Genomic DNA, 14,352 nt, shown 5'->3' with positions numbered 1-14,352 from the left:
AGTGTAAGGACAGATATTGAAGAGGGAGATCTCTACTTCACTCACAGCAAAGCAGGATTTAACTTTTCTTGTGATAGGCCAGCTGTGCTTGGTTGCTCTTTTGTAAGCAACAGTACTTGACAAGCCTGAGCATCTGCAGGTAAACAGAAACAATTCCAAGATTTCTAGTCCAAAAGTTGCTTCTCAGTTTGAATTGTAAATTAGATTTTTCCGTCTGAATCCATAAGAATGATCCAAACCGGTGTGACGTATATTCAGTTAGCAGAAAGATGTAGCTGCGAGTATCTTAGACCACATTTATCACAAAGCAAGAAACAGAGCTTTGGAAGTTGGCTTGGCCTCACTTGCTTTCTACCAGAGGGAAGATAAGACACTGTCATGCACTACTGGCAATATGAATGCTTCTTGAATGAAGTATGTGATGGAACAGCAGCACTGATGTGTGGAGTTTGAAACATATACTAGGAGCAAGTAACTCTGATGCAAGGAGCATTTTCCTGTTCCTTTTCAATTTTTCAGCAAAAGATACTCAGTAGTTAATGGAAATGCATTCTTCTCACCCTGAAAGAATTGCAGGTCTTCAGACCACAAAAGACAGACTGTGTTTTAAAAATTTATGCAGGCAAAAGGGGAAGGGCTTGCAAGATGGTGGTTCATTTTCTGGGGGGAGTCTGGAAATGGACCATTAGCATCTTCCTTCTTTCTGTCCTCTAATGTGATCCCTCGGTATTTAGAAGGATCAGAAAAGCATTGGTCTTACAGGAAATATCTTTCTGAAATTGATGCCATCAATCAGACAAATATCCAGTGTCAGAACATTTGAAAGCACTAAATTTATATGACCCAAAGGACACACTTATAGAACTATACACAGAATCAGATTTCCAGAGCTATGTCCAAGGTGTGCCTCAAACCACTGTATGATGCCAAACTGTGCCAGGTGTGTATGGAACCAAATGGTGCCAGACTGTGGAAACTTTTTTTAAAGTACTTCTCCAGACCTCTGGATTTGTTTCAATTTGAGTTAAATCTGATTTTTGCAACTTAAGATCTCTGACTAAAGAGGATGGGATGTAAATGCTGTCTATTCAAAGTTTGGATTTTGTACAGCTGGAAAGGAATGCTATCCAGGTTATCTCCTATCCCTAGACTTCCCTCTTTCCTATTGCTAATTAACATTACAGTAACCTTAGCCAGGACTCAGTTGCCTAAGCAAGTACATTGTGCCATTTCAGAAGTCCTAGAACACCCTACCTGCCTTCCAACTACCAGAATATGTCCAACAGGTGAGAAAATTGTACCTGGCAGCCCCATGCATGCTCAGCACATCAGCATCTGTGCAACTGGCTCTTAATTCTCTTCTCAGTGCTGTTGGAATTATATCCTATACCTCTACCCCCCGACTCCCCCAGACATACAGATCCCGATGAAGGCAAAATTCCTTCTTGCCATAGCTGGTGGTATTAGTCAGCAAATAGCAAGGTGCTACAAGGAAAGAAGTCCTGCTTATGGACAGAGAGATATTACAAACACTAAATCAGAATGTCCCTTAAATAAATGCTCTAAGTAAAACCAGCCAAAACTGTCAAGACATACCCAAACCTGTGTAACGTGGATGTTACCAATCACATTGAAGTTCTGTTCAGCTCGTTCAGGCTTTTCTAGCAGCCTTGGGAAATTTCAGCAGAACAGGAAATTGTACAGAGCATAAAGCATATTTTAGTGGGGCACATTTCAAAAAGAAGTAGGTGAAGTTTCTGCATAGCTAAGGGGAAAAAGAAAAGTCTTTGCAACAACAAAATGTTATCAGAGGACAAACAATCATGCATTATATTCCTGTTCTTTGTTGTGTTCCTTGCAAATCAAACTTATCTGTCTGTGTATTGTGCTCCATCCTGGTCACTGATGTTGTAAAAAATTTCAATAGAAGAAAATCTATAGGAAGAAACTGTCCAAAAGAAATCCATTTTTCAGGTTCCTTGTTGGGAGAGACTTTGGGTAAGGCTGACTATTCCACGTATGCTGTCTTGTGAGCTCATTGAAGAATGGGTATTGGGAGCCTGATTAATATATATTTTATGCACTACTAATAACCATCCGCTGTAGACTTTACCTCTAAAAACCACAAGACATTATTTCTGTGTTAAACTAAAAAAAAGCTCTTTTTCTGGCTAAGCACAATTAAATAGTGATGTGCCTAGTGATCTTGAATACAAGGACATTTGGCATCTACTATTGACAGAGAACAAACCCCATCATCTGTCCACAGCTTGTAATTATCCCTTTTCAGTGATTTTCCTGACTGCACTACTTTGTGAAAAATTATCCACCTGCAGCACAAAAAGGCAATCTCCATTTCACCCTCCAGAGGTAAAATACTCTACAAGAAATCAGGACTCCACCTCAGTTGGGGCACCTTTGCATTGGCAAGAAGTGTGCGCTGCATCTCAGAAGGCACAAATGTAAACAGTAATTATATGTATTCAGAGATAAACAATCTCCAGCATGAATATTACTGTTTATGAGAAAAAATGGATTTCTGATTCAGAATTAAATATAATATGAGCCTGACTAATTAAACCCCATGTGCACGTAATAGTCATACCTTTCCATTTTGTGATATCAACATAGGAGTCTTTCATTCTTATTGTAAATCTAATTGTAAATAACTACAGAGTTTATGCTATACTTTTCAAGTGACACTTATCCAATGTTCAGTCATGGTGGCAGTTTAGGATGAGGGGGATGGCTTCTAAAAAATGGGGTAGCTCACATGAAAGACATTACCATAGGAAAAGTAACTTTTAGAAGTTCCTGACAGAGTGCAGATGACATATATTTGGAAGATGCAAGATGTATAGTGACTGGTTTGGCGGGACCCAAGGAAAAACATGATAAGTGAACACCAAATACCCAGAGATGCTACAAGTGTTGAGTGATAGCAACATTTCAGCATAATCCTTCTCAGGAATGGTGTCATATCCTCTGATATATACTGAGCTGGTGTCTGGCTTTGCTCTATACCACAGAAAATATGCAGACAATAAGAGAAAATATTAGTGTGTGTGCATGCATGTGTGAGACAGAGTGAGCCAGAGAAGGAATACAAACCAGTGACCTTTAGTGGATGGAGTCAGAAACAATCAACTTCGCATCAGAAGATCAACTGAATGTCAGAAGCTTTTCAGAGTGGCAAGACTGCTGGAAATTCCCCTGAGCTCAAATTTTTGAGCTTCATAAGTAGGATGATTTCAGCATCACACCAATATCTCTTCAAAGTTCTTGTAGATCATGACATGAAACACAATGAAAAGTCCTAGACAGTGGTGGCTTTGTTCTGGGATGTCTGCATCTGGAGAATTTACAAATATCAACCTCATTTTAACAAAATGGAGATAAATCATATTTTGGTTTGGGGTTTGGGGTTTTTTTTGGGGGGGTATCACTACAATTCATCAATCTCCCCCTTCTACCTCTGAGGGAACATGTTGCCTGTATTATGCCTATGACTGGTTTTGAATAAAGTAAGGTGCTTCATGTTTCTTATACACAGTAGGAGTCTGTCAAAGTACGAACGTTTGTCTGGTCCTTCTTGTTCCATTTCAGTTTCTTTCTCTCCTAGGATCTGACACTCTTGTATTTCCAATGCTTCGAAGATATTTGTTCCCCAGTGCATTTGTATTTATACTCTGGTTTTTTTATTTTATTTTATTTATTTACTTATTTTTTTACATAGAAGTTGTTGAGTAAACTATTTGAAATTCTGGAGTTGGCAATACCAAAACAGAACAAAATGGTATCACCAGCTCTTCTCACTCTGGGTTTTGCCATACTAAATACATTTCTCTACCCCTTTCTCGTCAGAATCACCTTTGATGCTAGAAAAACTGCTGCTGTGGGACTGACTGAATACCACTGAAGTATTTTTGTAATGGAAAAGTTTTCTGTGAGGAAATGAGGATCTGACTAAGCTGCTATATATCACAGACAGTCTTGATTGCACAAAACTTTTCTGTGCTTCATTTCTGAGGGGCTCGGGAGCAGTGCTTTAGCTTCGCAATATAACAACATACAATTTGGTTAGCACAGTCTATTCCAATCCATTGCAAGCACTTTTACAAAGGCATTGGGGTATTACCTAGGAGTTTGAAACTTTCGGTTTCTGGAAAACCTCCAAGCCTCAACCTTTTAGTAAATTTTGAGAATAACCCAAATGTTTGAAATTCTGAGTTTTAGTTAGTTGTAACGTGGGTGGGTGAATAGTATGCTGAGGTTAAGTGAAATTCTGGTGCCTTTTGAGTTTGTTTACAATCTGTTGGTTACTAATTCAACACTGAATTTTAGAATCATAGAAATAGCCACTTGAACAGAAAGGAGCTATGGTTAGGTTTATGATGCAAGTTTAAAAAAAATGAAAAGAATGAAGAATGATTGAGATATGATGTACCACAGGTCAGATTGACATATATTGTTGTGGTCGTCAGGTTGTTAGATCATTTGCAGCTGGAGGAACCTGGGAGCCATATCAATGGCTGATGAATATTTAAGGAATCCAAGCAGCACTCTTAGCTCTCTTGCTGCTCTCTTGTGTTTGCCTCAATTGCTGCTTACAATTATTGCTAGCAATTGCTCCATGGGGGGAAGAGGAATCAGTGCAAAAAGAGGCTGGAGAGCTGAGAACAGAGGTAATGGGCAAACGATCTTGCTCTGTTGTATCTGTTGGTGTTGTGGTCCTGTGCACCAGTTAATTCCTGTCTGGATTTTTGGCAGGGCTGTGGTTTATTTAGGCTGGTTTTGGTGATGCCAGAAAGCTCCTTCCTTCCTTTGTTCAGGATATTTGTCTATGATCAAAGCCGGAGCTTAATGGATAGATTCAGAGAGAAAAAAGGGCTTTTCCCTGTGTTAGTGTCTCTCCAGTGAGTATCTTCTGGGGGACACAAACCCCCTGTCTGGAAGGTTTTTTCTCCTTGCTTGGGCAGCAGGTGCAGGACAGTTAAACACCTTTGAATGAAAGACATTCTGTGAGTTTTCCAAGGGCAAGATCCTGTGCTCCCAATATATCTTGTTTATCTGTATTTTTGGACCTAAGAATGCTTTTGATTTCAATGACTTCTATCCACACTGGGGGGTTCCTTGAATATGCATAGCCTCTCCATACATGACGTGGTGGTTTCTGCAGGAAGAAAGTTCACACACAGGGATCAGAAAGGAGCCAGAATTACCCATCAGCTCCCCTGCCTGGAGCATCAAGAGGCTACACTCTCAGTGTATCCCCAAGTTTACTTTTTTATTTAGACATAGCTATGATTTCTCAAAATTAATCCTTGGAAATGTTTGTCATAAACCTACTTTTGATAATCCTTTTACTCTATTGAAACAGAATCAAGTCATTATCTTGATATAAGACTAATATCTATATTAGTCTTCTGTAACCTACAAAGACCTCAGTCTTCTAAAAGCTATAAAGACTTCAAAGTTTAGCACTATTTACATTATACAACTCCACATTAGAGCTGGACTACTCCCTCTAGAAATTTGCTAAACGCTCTGTGCAATACCGAGCAGCTTCTGGCCAGAACATGTTCCTTTTTAACACTCAGGTCATAAAGTGCCTATTAAAAGGACATTAAAGCCAAAGAAAATCTATCCAAAGCCTCAAATAGGCACTGGATAAGGCCCACACTAGAGAATATGCTATATAAGCATGCTCATAAATCATTAAAATTAAGATAGGATCTATCATTAATAAGTAAAGTTCAAGGACAGCCTTTATCTTGTTAAATTATCCAAATTTTGCTGTCTATTAGCATACCATTTAGAATGTAAGAATGGCTGTAGGGTTTTTTTTTTCACCCTTCTTGGTAATGACATATTATGCAGAATAAAAAGCCTTAGCAACTGTTCTAAGATGCCATAATAATGCTGGAATTATTCTTTGGGGGAGGTTGTTGTATTAAGCAGCAAGTAATTAATGGTAAATTGCACTGGAAATTCTTGGAAAAAAGACAAATTACATACGGTCTTGTACTCATAGCCAGCAAGTCCCGTGTAATTAACAATATTAAGATAAATATGAGAGGAATTATTAATGATGAGATTAACTTCACATCATAGTGCAAACAGATGTATTTCAGCTATGCATGTGGTAGGAATTGAGAGTAGTTGTAATTGCTAAAAATATCTGACATTATTGCTTCATGGAAATTTACCGTGGAACTATTGATTATTATGCAATCCCTGACATTTGTATGGTGACTTGTCCCCACAGATCTCAAGTCACAAGATCAGTTTTGCTGGGTGGATTGAGCGGTATTTTGTTGAAGCTGCAACTGCCTGAGAACATGAAATGCTCGTTCTAGATAACATGAGTCAAGTTCTTAGTAAGCATCAAGCTGCAGTGACAAGGTAATACATTACAAATTACTAGCCGGAAGGGTGCTGACCCACTTAGCACTCTATTCAGGCCAGGTTCATGAGTTAACTCACCATTAAAAAACAAGATTAAGTAGGGAATTGCCAGAAGAGACAAGACAGCACCTAACAACAGAAGGCAGCTATTTGAAATGGAAAGTGAAGAAGGGTAGTGTACCCAGGTGAAGTTTCAAAGGCAAGAGATGGAAGCAGCAGAACAATTTGCTCCTTTGCTTTTGTCTTCAACAGCAGAAGTACTGGCTGTAGTGCATTTGTTCTGTGTGGCTGGGACCTTTTAGACATAGGAGGAAATCTGCGGATTATTCTTGAATTCAGAAAACCTGTTTTCAATTTCTAGCTGTAGTTCAGTTCCTTTGTGCCTCAGTTTTCTCACCTGTACCAACTAATAGCCTGATACTCATTCTCAGGCACTTCCAAGTATGTTGATAATATGGACTAAGGTAGGTGATTTTATTCTTGATTCTGAGCAGAATCATGCCTGCTAATATCAGCTGAAGGGCTGTTGCCTCGAGGGAAGGTCCATGTCTCTCAAATCACTAAGACCATTTCTTCTCTGGCCTTCCTGGGCCCTGATTTTCCTGCCTCCCTAAGGATCTGCTTGAATCCTGTTTAATTCTGACAAGGTATTACAATAGCCTTCACCTGTGTCCCCCTTGAAGCAGGCCCTTCACCCCAGAGTGGCTTTCAATTTGAAAACGAACAGGAGATCATTTTGGTGCCAACTGAGCATTTTGCTTGGTAAAACCATCACCAGGGAGGAAGAGAATTGTGCCTAAAGCAGCACAAAGGCGTAGGGGGAGGGCTTAGAAATCCTCCCTCATTCAACTTCACTGGCACGTACAGAGGAGCAATCACCACAGCTTCTAGGTTAATTAATCAAGGCTCTCAGAGATGCAGATTCTTAACAGCTTCAGGTGCCTTTCACCTTTCCTGTAGGTCCTGGTTTGAATCCAGCTCAAATCGGTAAGGATGGAGGGATGCAAGTGATTTCTGCCTACTTTGTTCAGCAATGGCAAGAACTGGTGACCTCAGCTGCACCTCCATTCCATTAGGCACCTACAGATTTAATATCAGAGTAGTAATTAGCCATCTCGGTGGGCAGGCTTGGGCTGAATGTGTGTGGAAACAGATACTAGATGGAGTCCCTTCAGGTCATGCTGGAGGGATGCTGGTCTATGATTGACTGGGCACTTCAGGTGTCACACTGTGCTCTGTACCTGCTCTCATTTTCCATTGCTTGATCTCTTGCATGTTCCCTCTCTGAAGGAAAGGGGAATTAAAGGATACCGTTTTCTCTGTCAATCAAGTAGACTGGTGTCTCTCATGAGAACCCAACTGCACTCCAAGTCATTCGCCTTATTTTCTAGCCATAAGAATAATAGAAAATTGTTCTACTCCAGAATTATATTCCTCTTTGATTATTTTTTTTTTACTATAAAGACACAACAGTGACTTTTTCAACGTAAAATAATTATCTCCTGAAGGTAAGAGGTACCCAACTGTGTGTGTGTCCATGGTTTTTTAAAGCTTTGCTATGGGGTCTGTATTTTCTGATGTATCTGTGCAGTGCCTGGCACAAAAGAATGCTGCTCTTGGTTAGGGTCTGCAAATTGGTCCTTGAAGGGAACATGAGGGTACTGTATCACCATTTAATGCAGTTTTATGTATTTTCATGTGTGTACACTGCACTTCTAACAAACTATACCCCTTTATTAGGAGTTGAAAAGTCTTTATGCAACCTGAGCCAAGGCAGACACAGAGGTAGGGAACTATTAGAGGAAACAGTGCAGACCATGGGAGATAAGAGGAAGCAAAATTATTAGAGAAGAGAGGACCTTTGGGATACATTTTCTGTTATTCTTCTCTTACAGTACTGAATTAAGTTGTTTAAACCTATAACTTGAAGGTTATATGTAGGAAAGCATGCTCCCTGAGATTGTTTAATGCAGTTTTTCACCTGTTTGATGTGATAACAAGACGATTTTTCAGCTGTCTCTGGTGATTACCTCTCACATTTCTTTGCTGCCAAAGATGGTGTTTTGTTTTCTGTTAGACTGTGGGATTTCCATGGATATTTTTAGTTTCTAATGTGCCTGACAACACAAAAATGAAAGAGTTTGGGAACCTACACATAAATAACTGACCCTTAGCATTCTTCTGGGAACCCAAAAGGTTTAGACTTAAAAGCCCTCAGGAAATGCAGCATTATTCATGTATGACCTCCACAGTATGCTGAACTCTTGAATGCTTACATCCGTCAAGCCTGGCTTGATGTCCTCATCAGTAATAATGACTGAGATGATGGGGAGAATAATGATTTTTCTACTGTGTCTACAAAAGTGCTGCTTTAGCAACTGTAACTTCTTCTTTTAAAAGAGGATGTCATCAATGCAAAGGGCAGCTCTATATTTTTCTGTGACTACAGCAGTACCATTACTGTCCAGAAAAATGACAGAGGAATGGATTTACTGTTTTAAGGGCTCCTCAATAAGTCATTGGTTTCAGTGGAGAAGCATTTGCCTAATTTATTGAGGAAGCAATCAGTCACCAGAAAATAAATCCCATACATTAAAGTAAGCCTTTGGGTCTCTGCCCAGCTCAGCCAACTGACCCGAAGGGACTCTGTAAGGGTAGTCCAGGCTGCTAGTCCCTGATGTTGGGTGAGGGTTTTTTGGTTAGTGGCTTCAGAAGCAGCATGGAACTGCTAGCATGAGGAAGACATGAGCTTTGAGAGACATCTGAGAGCACCTTGCACACAGAACAGGGTTTGATCGGTGTGTCTGCTGTGGAGATGACAAGGAGTCTTGGGCTTACATTGCAGACAGAGATCCAGGTTAGGCTTTAGAAAAAACTAACAGGAAGGATCACTATGGTTTTGAAATGCATTATTGAGGTGTAGAAAGTATAGTTTAGTCAGGCACTGGAAGTTTGGAGACCAGGAAGGATGTGGTATACCTGTAGGTCATTATGGTAGCTTGAGATGGAAAACACTATGCCAAGCTTTTTACACACCTTAACAGAAACATGCAGGGAGAAGGAGGGTGTTGATGTTTAGAAAGATGAAGATGTCGTCTCATGGTTGGCTTGCAGTGGAGCCATCCCAGCCTTTCTGGCCCCAGACTTCTTACCCAGCTGAGGGGCTGGAAGAGATGGCAGTCCATAACCACAGCCCTATGCCCCTTGTCTCTGCCAGCTGTCATCCCTCACTGTAGTGAATCCACAGTTAAGGCCACACAGGGAATCCTGTGATCCCTGTGATACTTGTTACTGAGGTTTGTCCTAATCAGCTCTCATGATTGCTTTGCAGATCTCTCACCTCATTGTCATCATTTCTCCATCCCTCCGTTTACCATAGGTGGCAGTTCCAGGAATCAGAAATGGTCTGCATCCTTTCAAATATTTTCTGGAGGGCAGGATTAGGGTATAGGCACTACATAGCAAATTTAACCGCAGGAGAACTGAAGGAAAGTTAACACACACTGACCTGATCCTGCTCTGTTGCTCTTGCCAGCAACATGTCAGACCATCAGAGAGATGTGCTTCTTGCCCCTGGTCTGAGGGGAGCAAAGACAATGGTTATCAGCAAGTGATAACTTGCCACTAATCCCACACCATGCTCAAGAATGAGCATATTTTACTGCAAACTGATCAGCTCTACAGTGATCATTTTGTAGGTGACCTCTGCTCTTATGAGAGCTATTTACTTCTCATTCAAAAAAAGGCTAACCACAGCAGAATAAATAATAGGTTAAATAGCTATATAAGCTATGATAACAGCCTAATGAAAACATTTCCAAGGTTGAACACTACTGCTTCATATGTGCCTTTTTGATTGAATGTCCTGAATTCGTACTCTAATGGACAATAGTAGAAGAGGAAAGAAAGGAAAGAATGGAGTAATAGATATTCAGTATTGCAAACTTAACTTATTTCACTTCACTGGTTTTGATATTTTTCTTAACAGTCACCTCTGAAATATTGTTATGACTAACATCAGCCTTCATTAAAAAGAAAATTTTATTTTGACCCTTCAGTCACAATAAAAAGTGAACATGTGAGCTGCAAGCAGAAAGCTACAAGGCATGTTCTTTTTTTCAGAAAAAAACCAAAAACCAAACCAAACCAAAACCAAACCACCAAACTGGAAAAATATATTTTTCTTTAATTTTCCTCCTTTTAAACTTGTCGTGATTTTGAGACATGATTCCTTGTTGCTGAAATAATTAGATTAAAAATAGTGTGTATGTCAGCAGATAAAGAGGTATCGCTTCTAAGAGTCAGGTCCATTCTGCAGGGATGTTGTCATACTATTGATTTCTTTTGAAGTCTGCATCTTTACTATTGACTTCCCTAGCAGTGGAGATATTTCCTGTATTTTTTGTATCAATCTTGCTGAGACTTGGTGCTGAAGTACAGCTCTTGCCCTTTTTATTTGCATTTCAAGTGCTGTATAGCAGCTATACAGCTGGTTGAACAATTTCTGTAAAAACTGGAAAAAAAAGGACTGCTTTTTAACTAAAACCAGAGGTTTTCAATTAAATGCTACATTCCTGTCAGAAAATGCATCTTCTAAGTAGGGAAAATTTAATCTTTTGGTCAAAACAAACTTTTGGTTAAAGTTCCAAGTCTGAAGTAGTTAAACCAAGAAACTGTGTTGCCCTGAGTGCAGAGCCTCCAACCTGTTCCTCGTCTTCTCCAAGGTGCTTCTTCACCACTTGCTGCATCTCCAGTAACTGCTCCTACTCTTATAAGCACCTGATAGATCATTTTCTTTCCAGATAAGCACTAATGGGGCATCATAGAAAACACGTTATTCTCAAGATACTTCATTTACAAAGGCATTTCAGCTACAAGTCCCATGAGGTACCATAAAAGAGTTCAATAACCTTCCCAGTACTTTCTGTAATGGTTTCACTGTGTCCATTAATCCTTCCCAGTAGCTGCCTTCAGTCCTGGGGTTTTCTTTTCCATTCTATTGATCTGACAAAGTTATTTTTAAGCTTCCTTGACGTATTGTAAACCTTATCTACTCATTCAGGCTTTTGCTGGAGGCCAGGAGTTTGAGAAGGTTTAATTTAATTTTACAGGTGTGAGGGAATTTATTTGAGCTGGTTCTTAGTCAATTTTGTGTCTTGTTAATTGATGTTTTATCATTCTTGTACATACATCTGGAGGGGATCTGCACTGGATCCAATTTTTATGTTGCGAAAAATAAATAAAATTACATAAAGAGTCCCAGAGGGACCATTCATCCCTTTCACCAGTGGAGTCTTCTGTAAAAAAAATATGGTGTGGATCCCTCAGGGGTCACCAGTTGTTCCAGAGGTAGGGTGCATATCCCAGGGAAGACCTCACTTGGTCAGATACATCAGGTGTTGGTTTTCTCCTGGGCACATACCCTTCGTATATGGATCTACTTGCAGTATTTGACATTTTCTAGTGCCACCTGTAGGTGTGTAGAAGCAGAGCTGTGAGGCAGAGTCTAAGAACATTTTTCTTGGAAATGGCAAAATGTCATTTCAGAGCTTCTCATGATAGACTCTACTTTATGGGACTTCTTCAGAGGAACTTATGGTTGCTTTCTTTAAAAAAAAAAAAAAAGTGAGTGGTAAGAAAGCACACAGTTGGTTACAGAGCACATGCTTTGTAGTATTTGAAATTTCTCCTTCATAGTAGCAATAGTGTTATAAAGCTATAGGTTTGCCAGAGCCAGGCAGTTTCATTAGTAGGTCTTTGATCTGAATCTATTAACTATAAAAGTGTCAGGTCTCCATAAATGTGGTTTAAAAAAAATTAAGCAACTGATGCTAATAGAAAAAAGTATCTGCTAATCACAGTCTCCATCCTCCTAAATGACATCCCATTCATGTCATGCGTATAACTTAAAATACCTCTGGAGTATTTTAAGGCCAAATAGACCATCACAACTGATGGTTTATGCTGTCAGTAAGCATATGTATTTGAGTTAGCTCACCACATCCCTTTCAGAAATGTTTTAGACAATTTCTGCTTATTATGAGTTGGTTTTACTTTTACTAAACCCTTTATAATGTGGGCGTGAGTAGGAACTTAGTACAGACCTCTTCCTTGAAAGCTTTTCTTAAGAGATCATTCATAGTGTGTATGTACAGTGTCAATTAGCAAAGGTTCAGTTTAAGCTAATATTAAACTCTGTGCCTTTTGTTAACTAGTCAGCTGAGAAAGGAATTTTACACAGATTTTGCAGGTGACTGGGGTTTCTATTTCCACTGCGTATTTTCTCCATTTTCAACTCTGGTTTTTTTCAGTTTTCTTTACCGGAACATATTTGTCTAGTCAAATCCTAGACTGGGTATGGAAATCTTTTGCTGCATCTCCAAAGACCTGATTGGTGTGAAGATGCTTTTGTTTGAATAAGCACCATGTGTAAAATAAAAGCTTTCAGTAGTAATTTCCCTGCTGTGATTCCAGTTCATATGACCAGCGCAGCCTCACGTTGTGCGCATTATGAATATTTCTGAGAATTTTTAGAAAAATACCTTCATTTGAATGTATCCAGGGCTCATGGTTTTTTGATCTACTTCTCATTTTCCTCTGACTTGTTTCTGTCTTCTGATTTCACTCCTTGAGTTCCTTGCTTTCTTTCCCATGCTGATAGAGGCTTTTTATGAATTTCTATTTCTTTCACATTCCTTCCTTCCCCCCTGAGTTCCTTTTTTTCTTTCCACTTTAGTTCTTTGATTGCTGCTGGGGGCTAAGGTTATAATTTAGTCAGCCTCTTCTGCTCTGCTGTCTGAAAAAATCCTCTCTCTTCCTGGACAGTAAATAATTCCACAGCTTGCATGCCTGTCTTTTATCTTACTCTTTTATTATTATTATTATCATCACTATTATTATTATTGTTAATTATTATTAATTATTGAGTCTTGTCCTGCTGCAGTGTTGTCTCGTCATTCAGTGGAAATGCCTTCTCTTCCTCTGACCTCTCTGCCTTCACGGCTTCATGCCTTACGCTTCTGCACCGCATGTGACACAATAGAGTGGGTTGTCTATTGTTAGGGATTGCAAAGAGATATCAACCCCAGGGCCACCTCTTCAACAGCTATATAGAGAGTGATGCCTTCTTCACATTTCCTCTGATGCTAGCTATAATTTCAAAGTCTGAATTCTCATTTAAAACCTCAAGCCCTTGCAGAGCGATAGGTGTAGTAAATCAGATGTTGACTTGTTTTAATGAAATGTAAATGAGAGCCAGCAGTGGGCTAAAAACAACCCAGGAGATGGAATGAGGATAAACAACAAAGGACCATTGGAGCAGGGAGTCTGGGCCACCTAAAAGATTATTGCAGTTATAGGTTGATTGAGCCTTTGATCATGTACTTAATGAACATTTTTATGGTGAATCACCACACAGTAAGTTTGTTTTCAGGATGGCCATTAGAGAGGCTTTTATAAATGCTTTTGCAGTTAAGGGTAACAGGTCAGTGCTTGATTCCTGAGTCTGACATAGATACTTCATAGGGTGCTCAGCCACTCGTTTAAAATCATTATGCCCTAAATTCTCTAAAATGGCAATAACCTTTTTGCTGACCTTGTCCATTTAGATTGTGAAGCTTAGGAACTGTCTGATTGAACAGCACCTAGGCAATAGACCTCCTGGTGCAGAAACTGCACAAAACCTTGAATCCAGAATCCAAATGCCTCTTTTGGTTTGTGACTTCATGGTGTGATGAATAAAAACCTCTAGTTCTGCACTAGAGGTTCTCATGCTCTGTACCTCAGCTGGAACTCAGATTGGGATTTTAATCTTGCAATTAAGACTCACCTGGAGTCCTTATGCCACTAGCAACTTCACTGACACAAGACAATACTGAGGAGCAAAGACTTGAGAGCAAATGTGAAAAATTTAAGTCCAGGATACGATAAACATCAAGCAATTTT

This window comes from Falco punctatus (genome assembly GCF_963210335.1).
Source record: "Falco punctatus genome assembly, chromosome: 9".
In the NCBI taxonomy this organism is placed as follows: Eukaryota; Metazoa; Chordata; class Aves; order Falconiformes; family Falconidae; genus Falco; species Falco punctatus.
The sequence above is the reverse complement of the archived record's forward strand: the minus strand, read 5'-3'. Positions refer to the sequence as shown.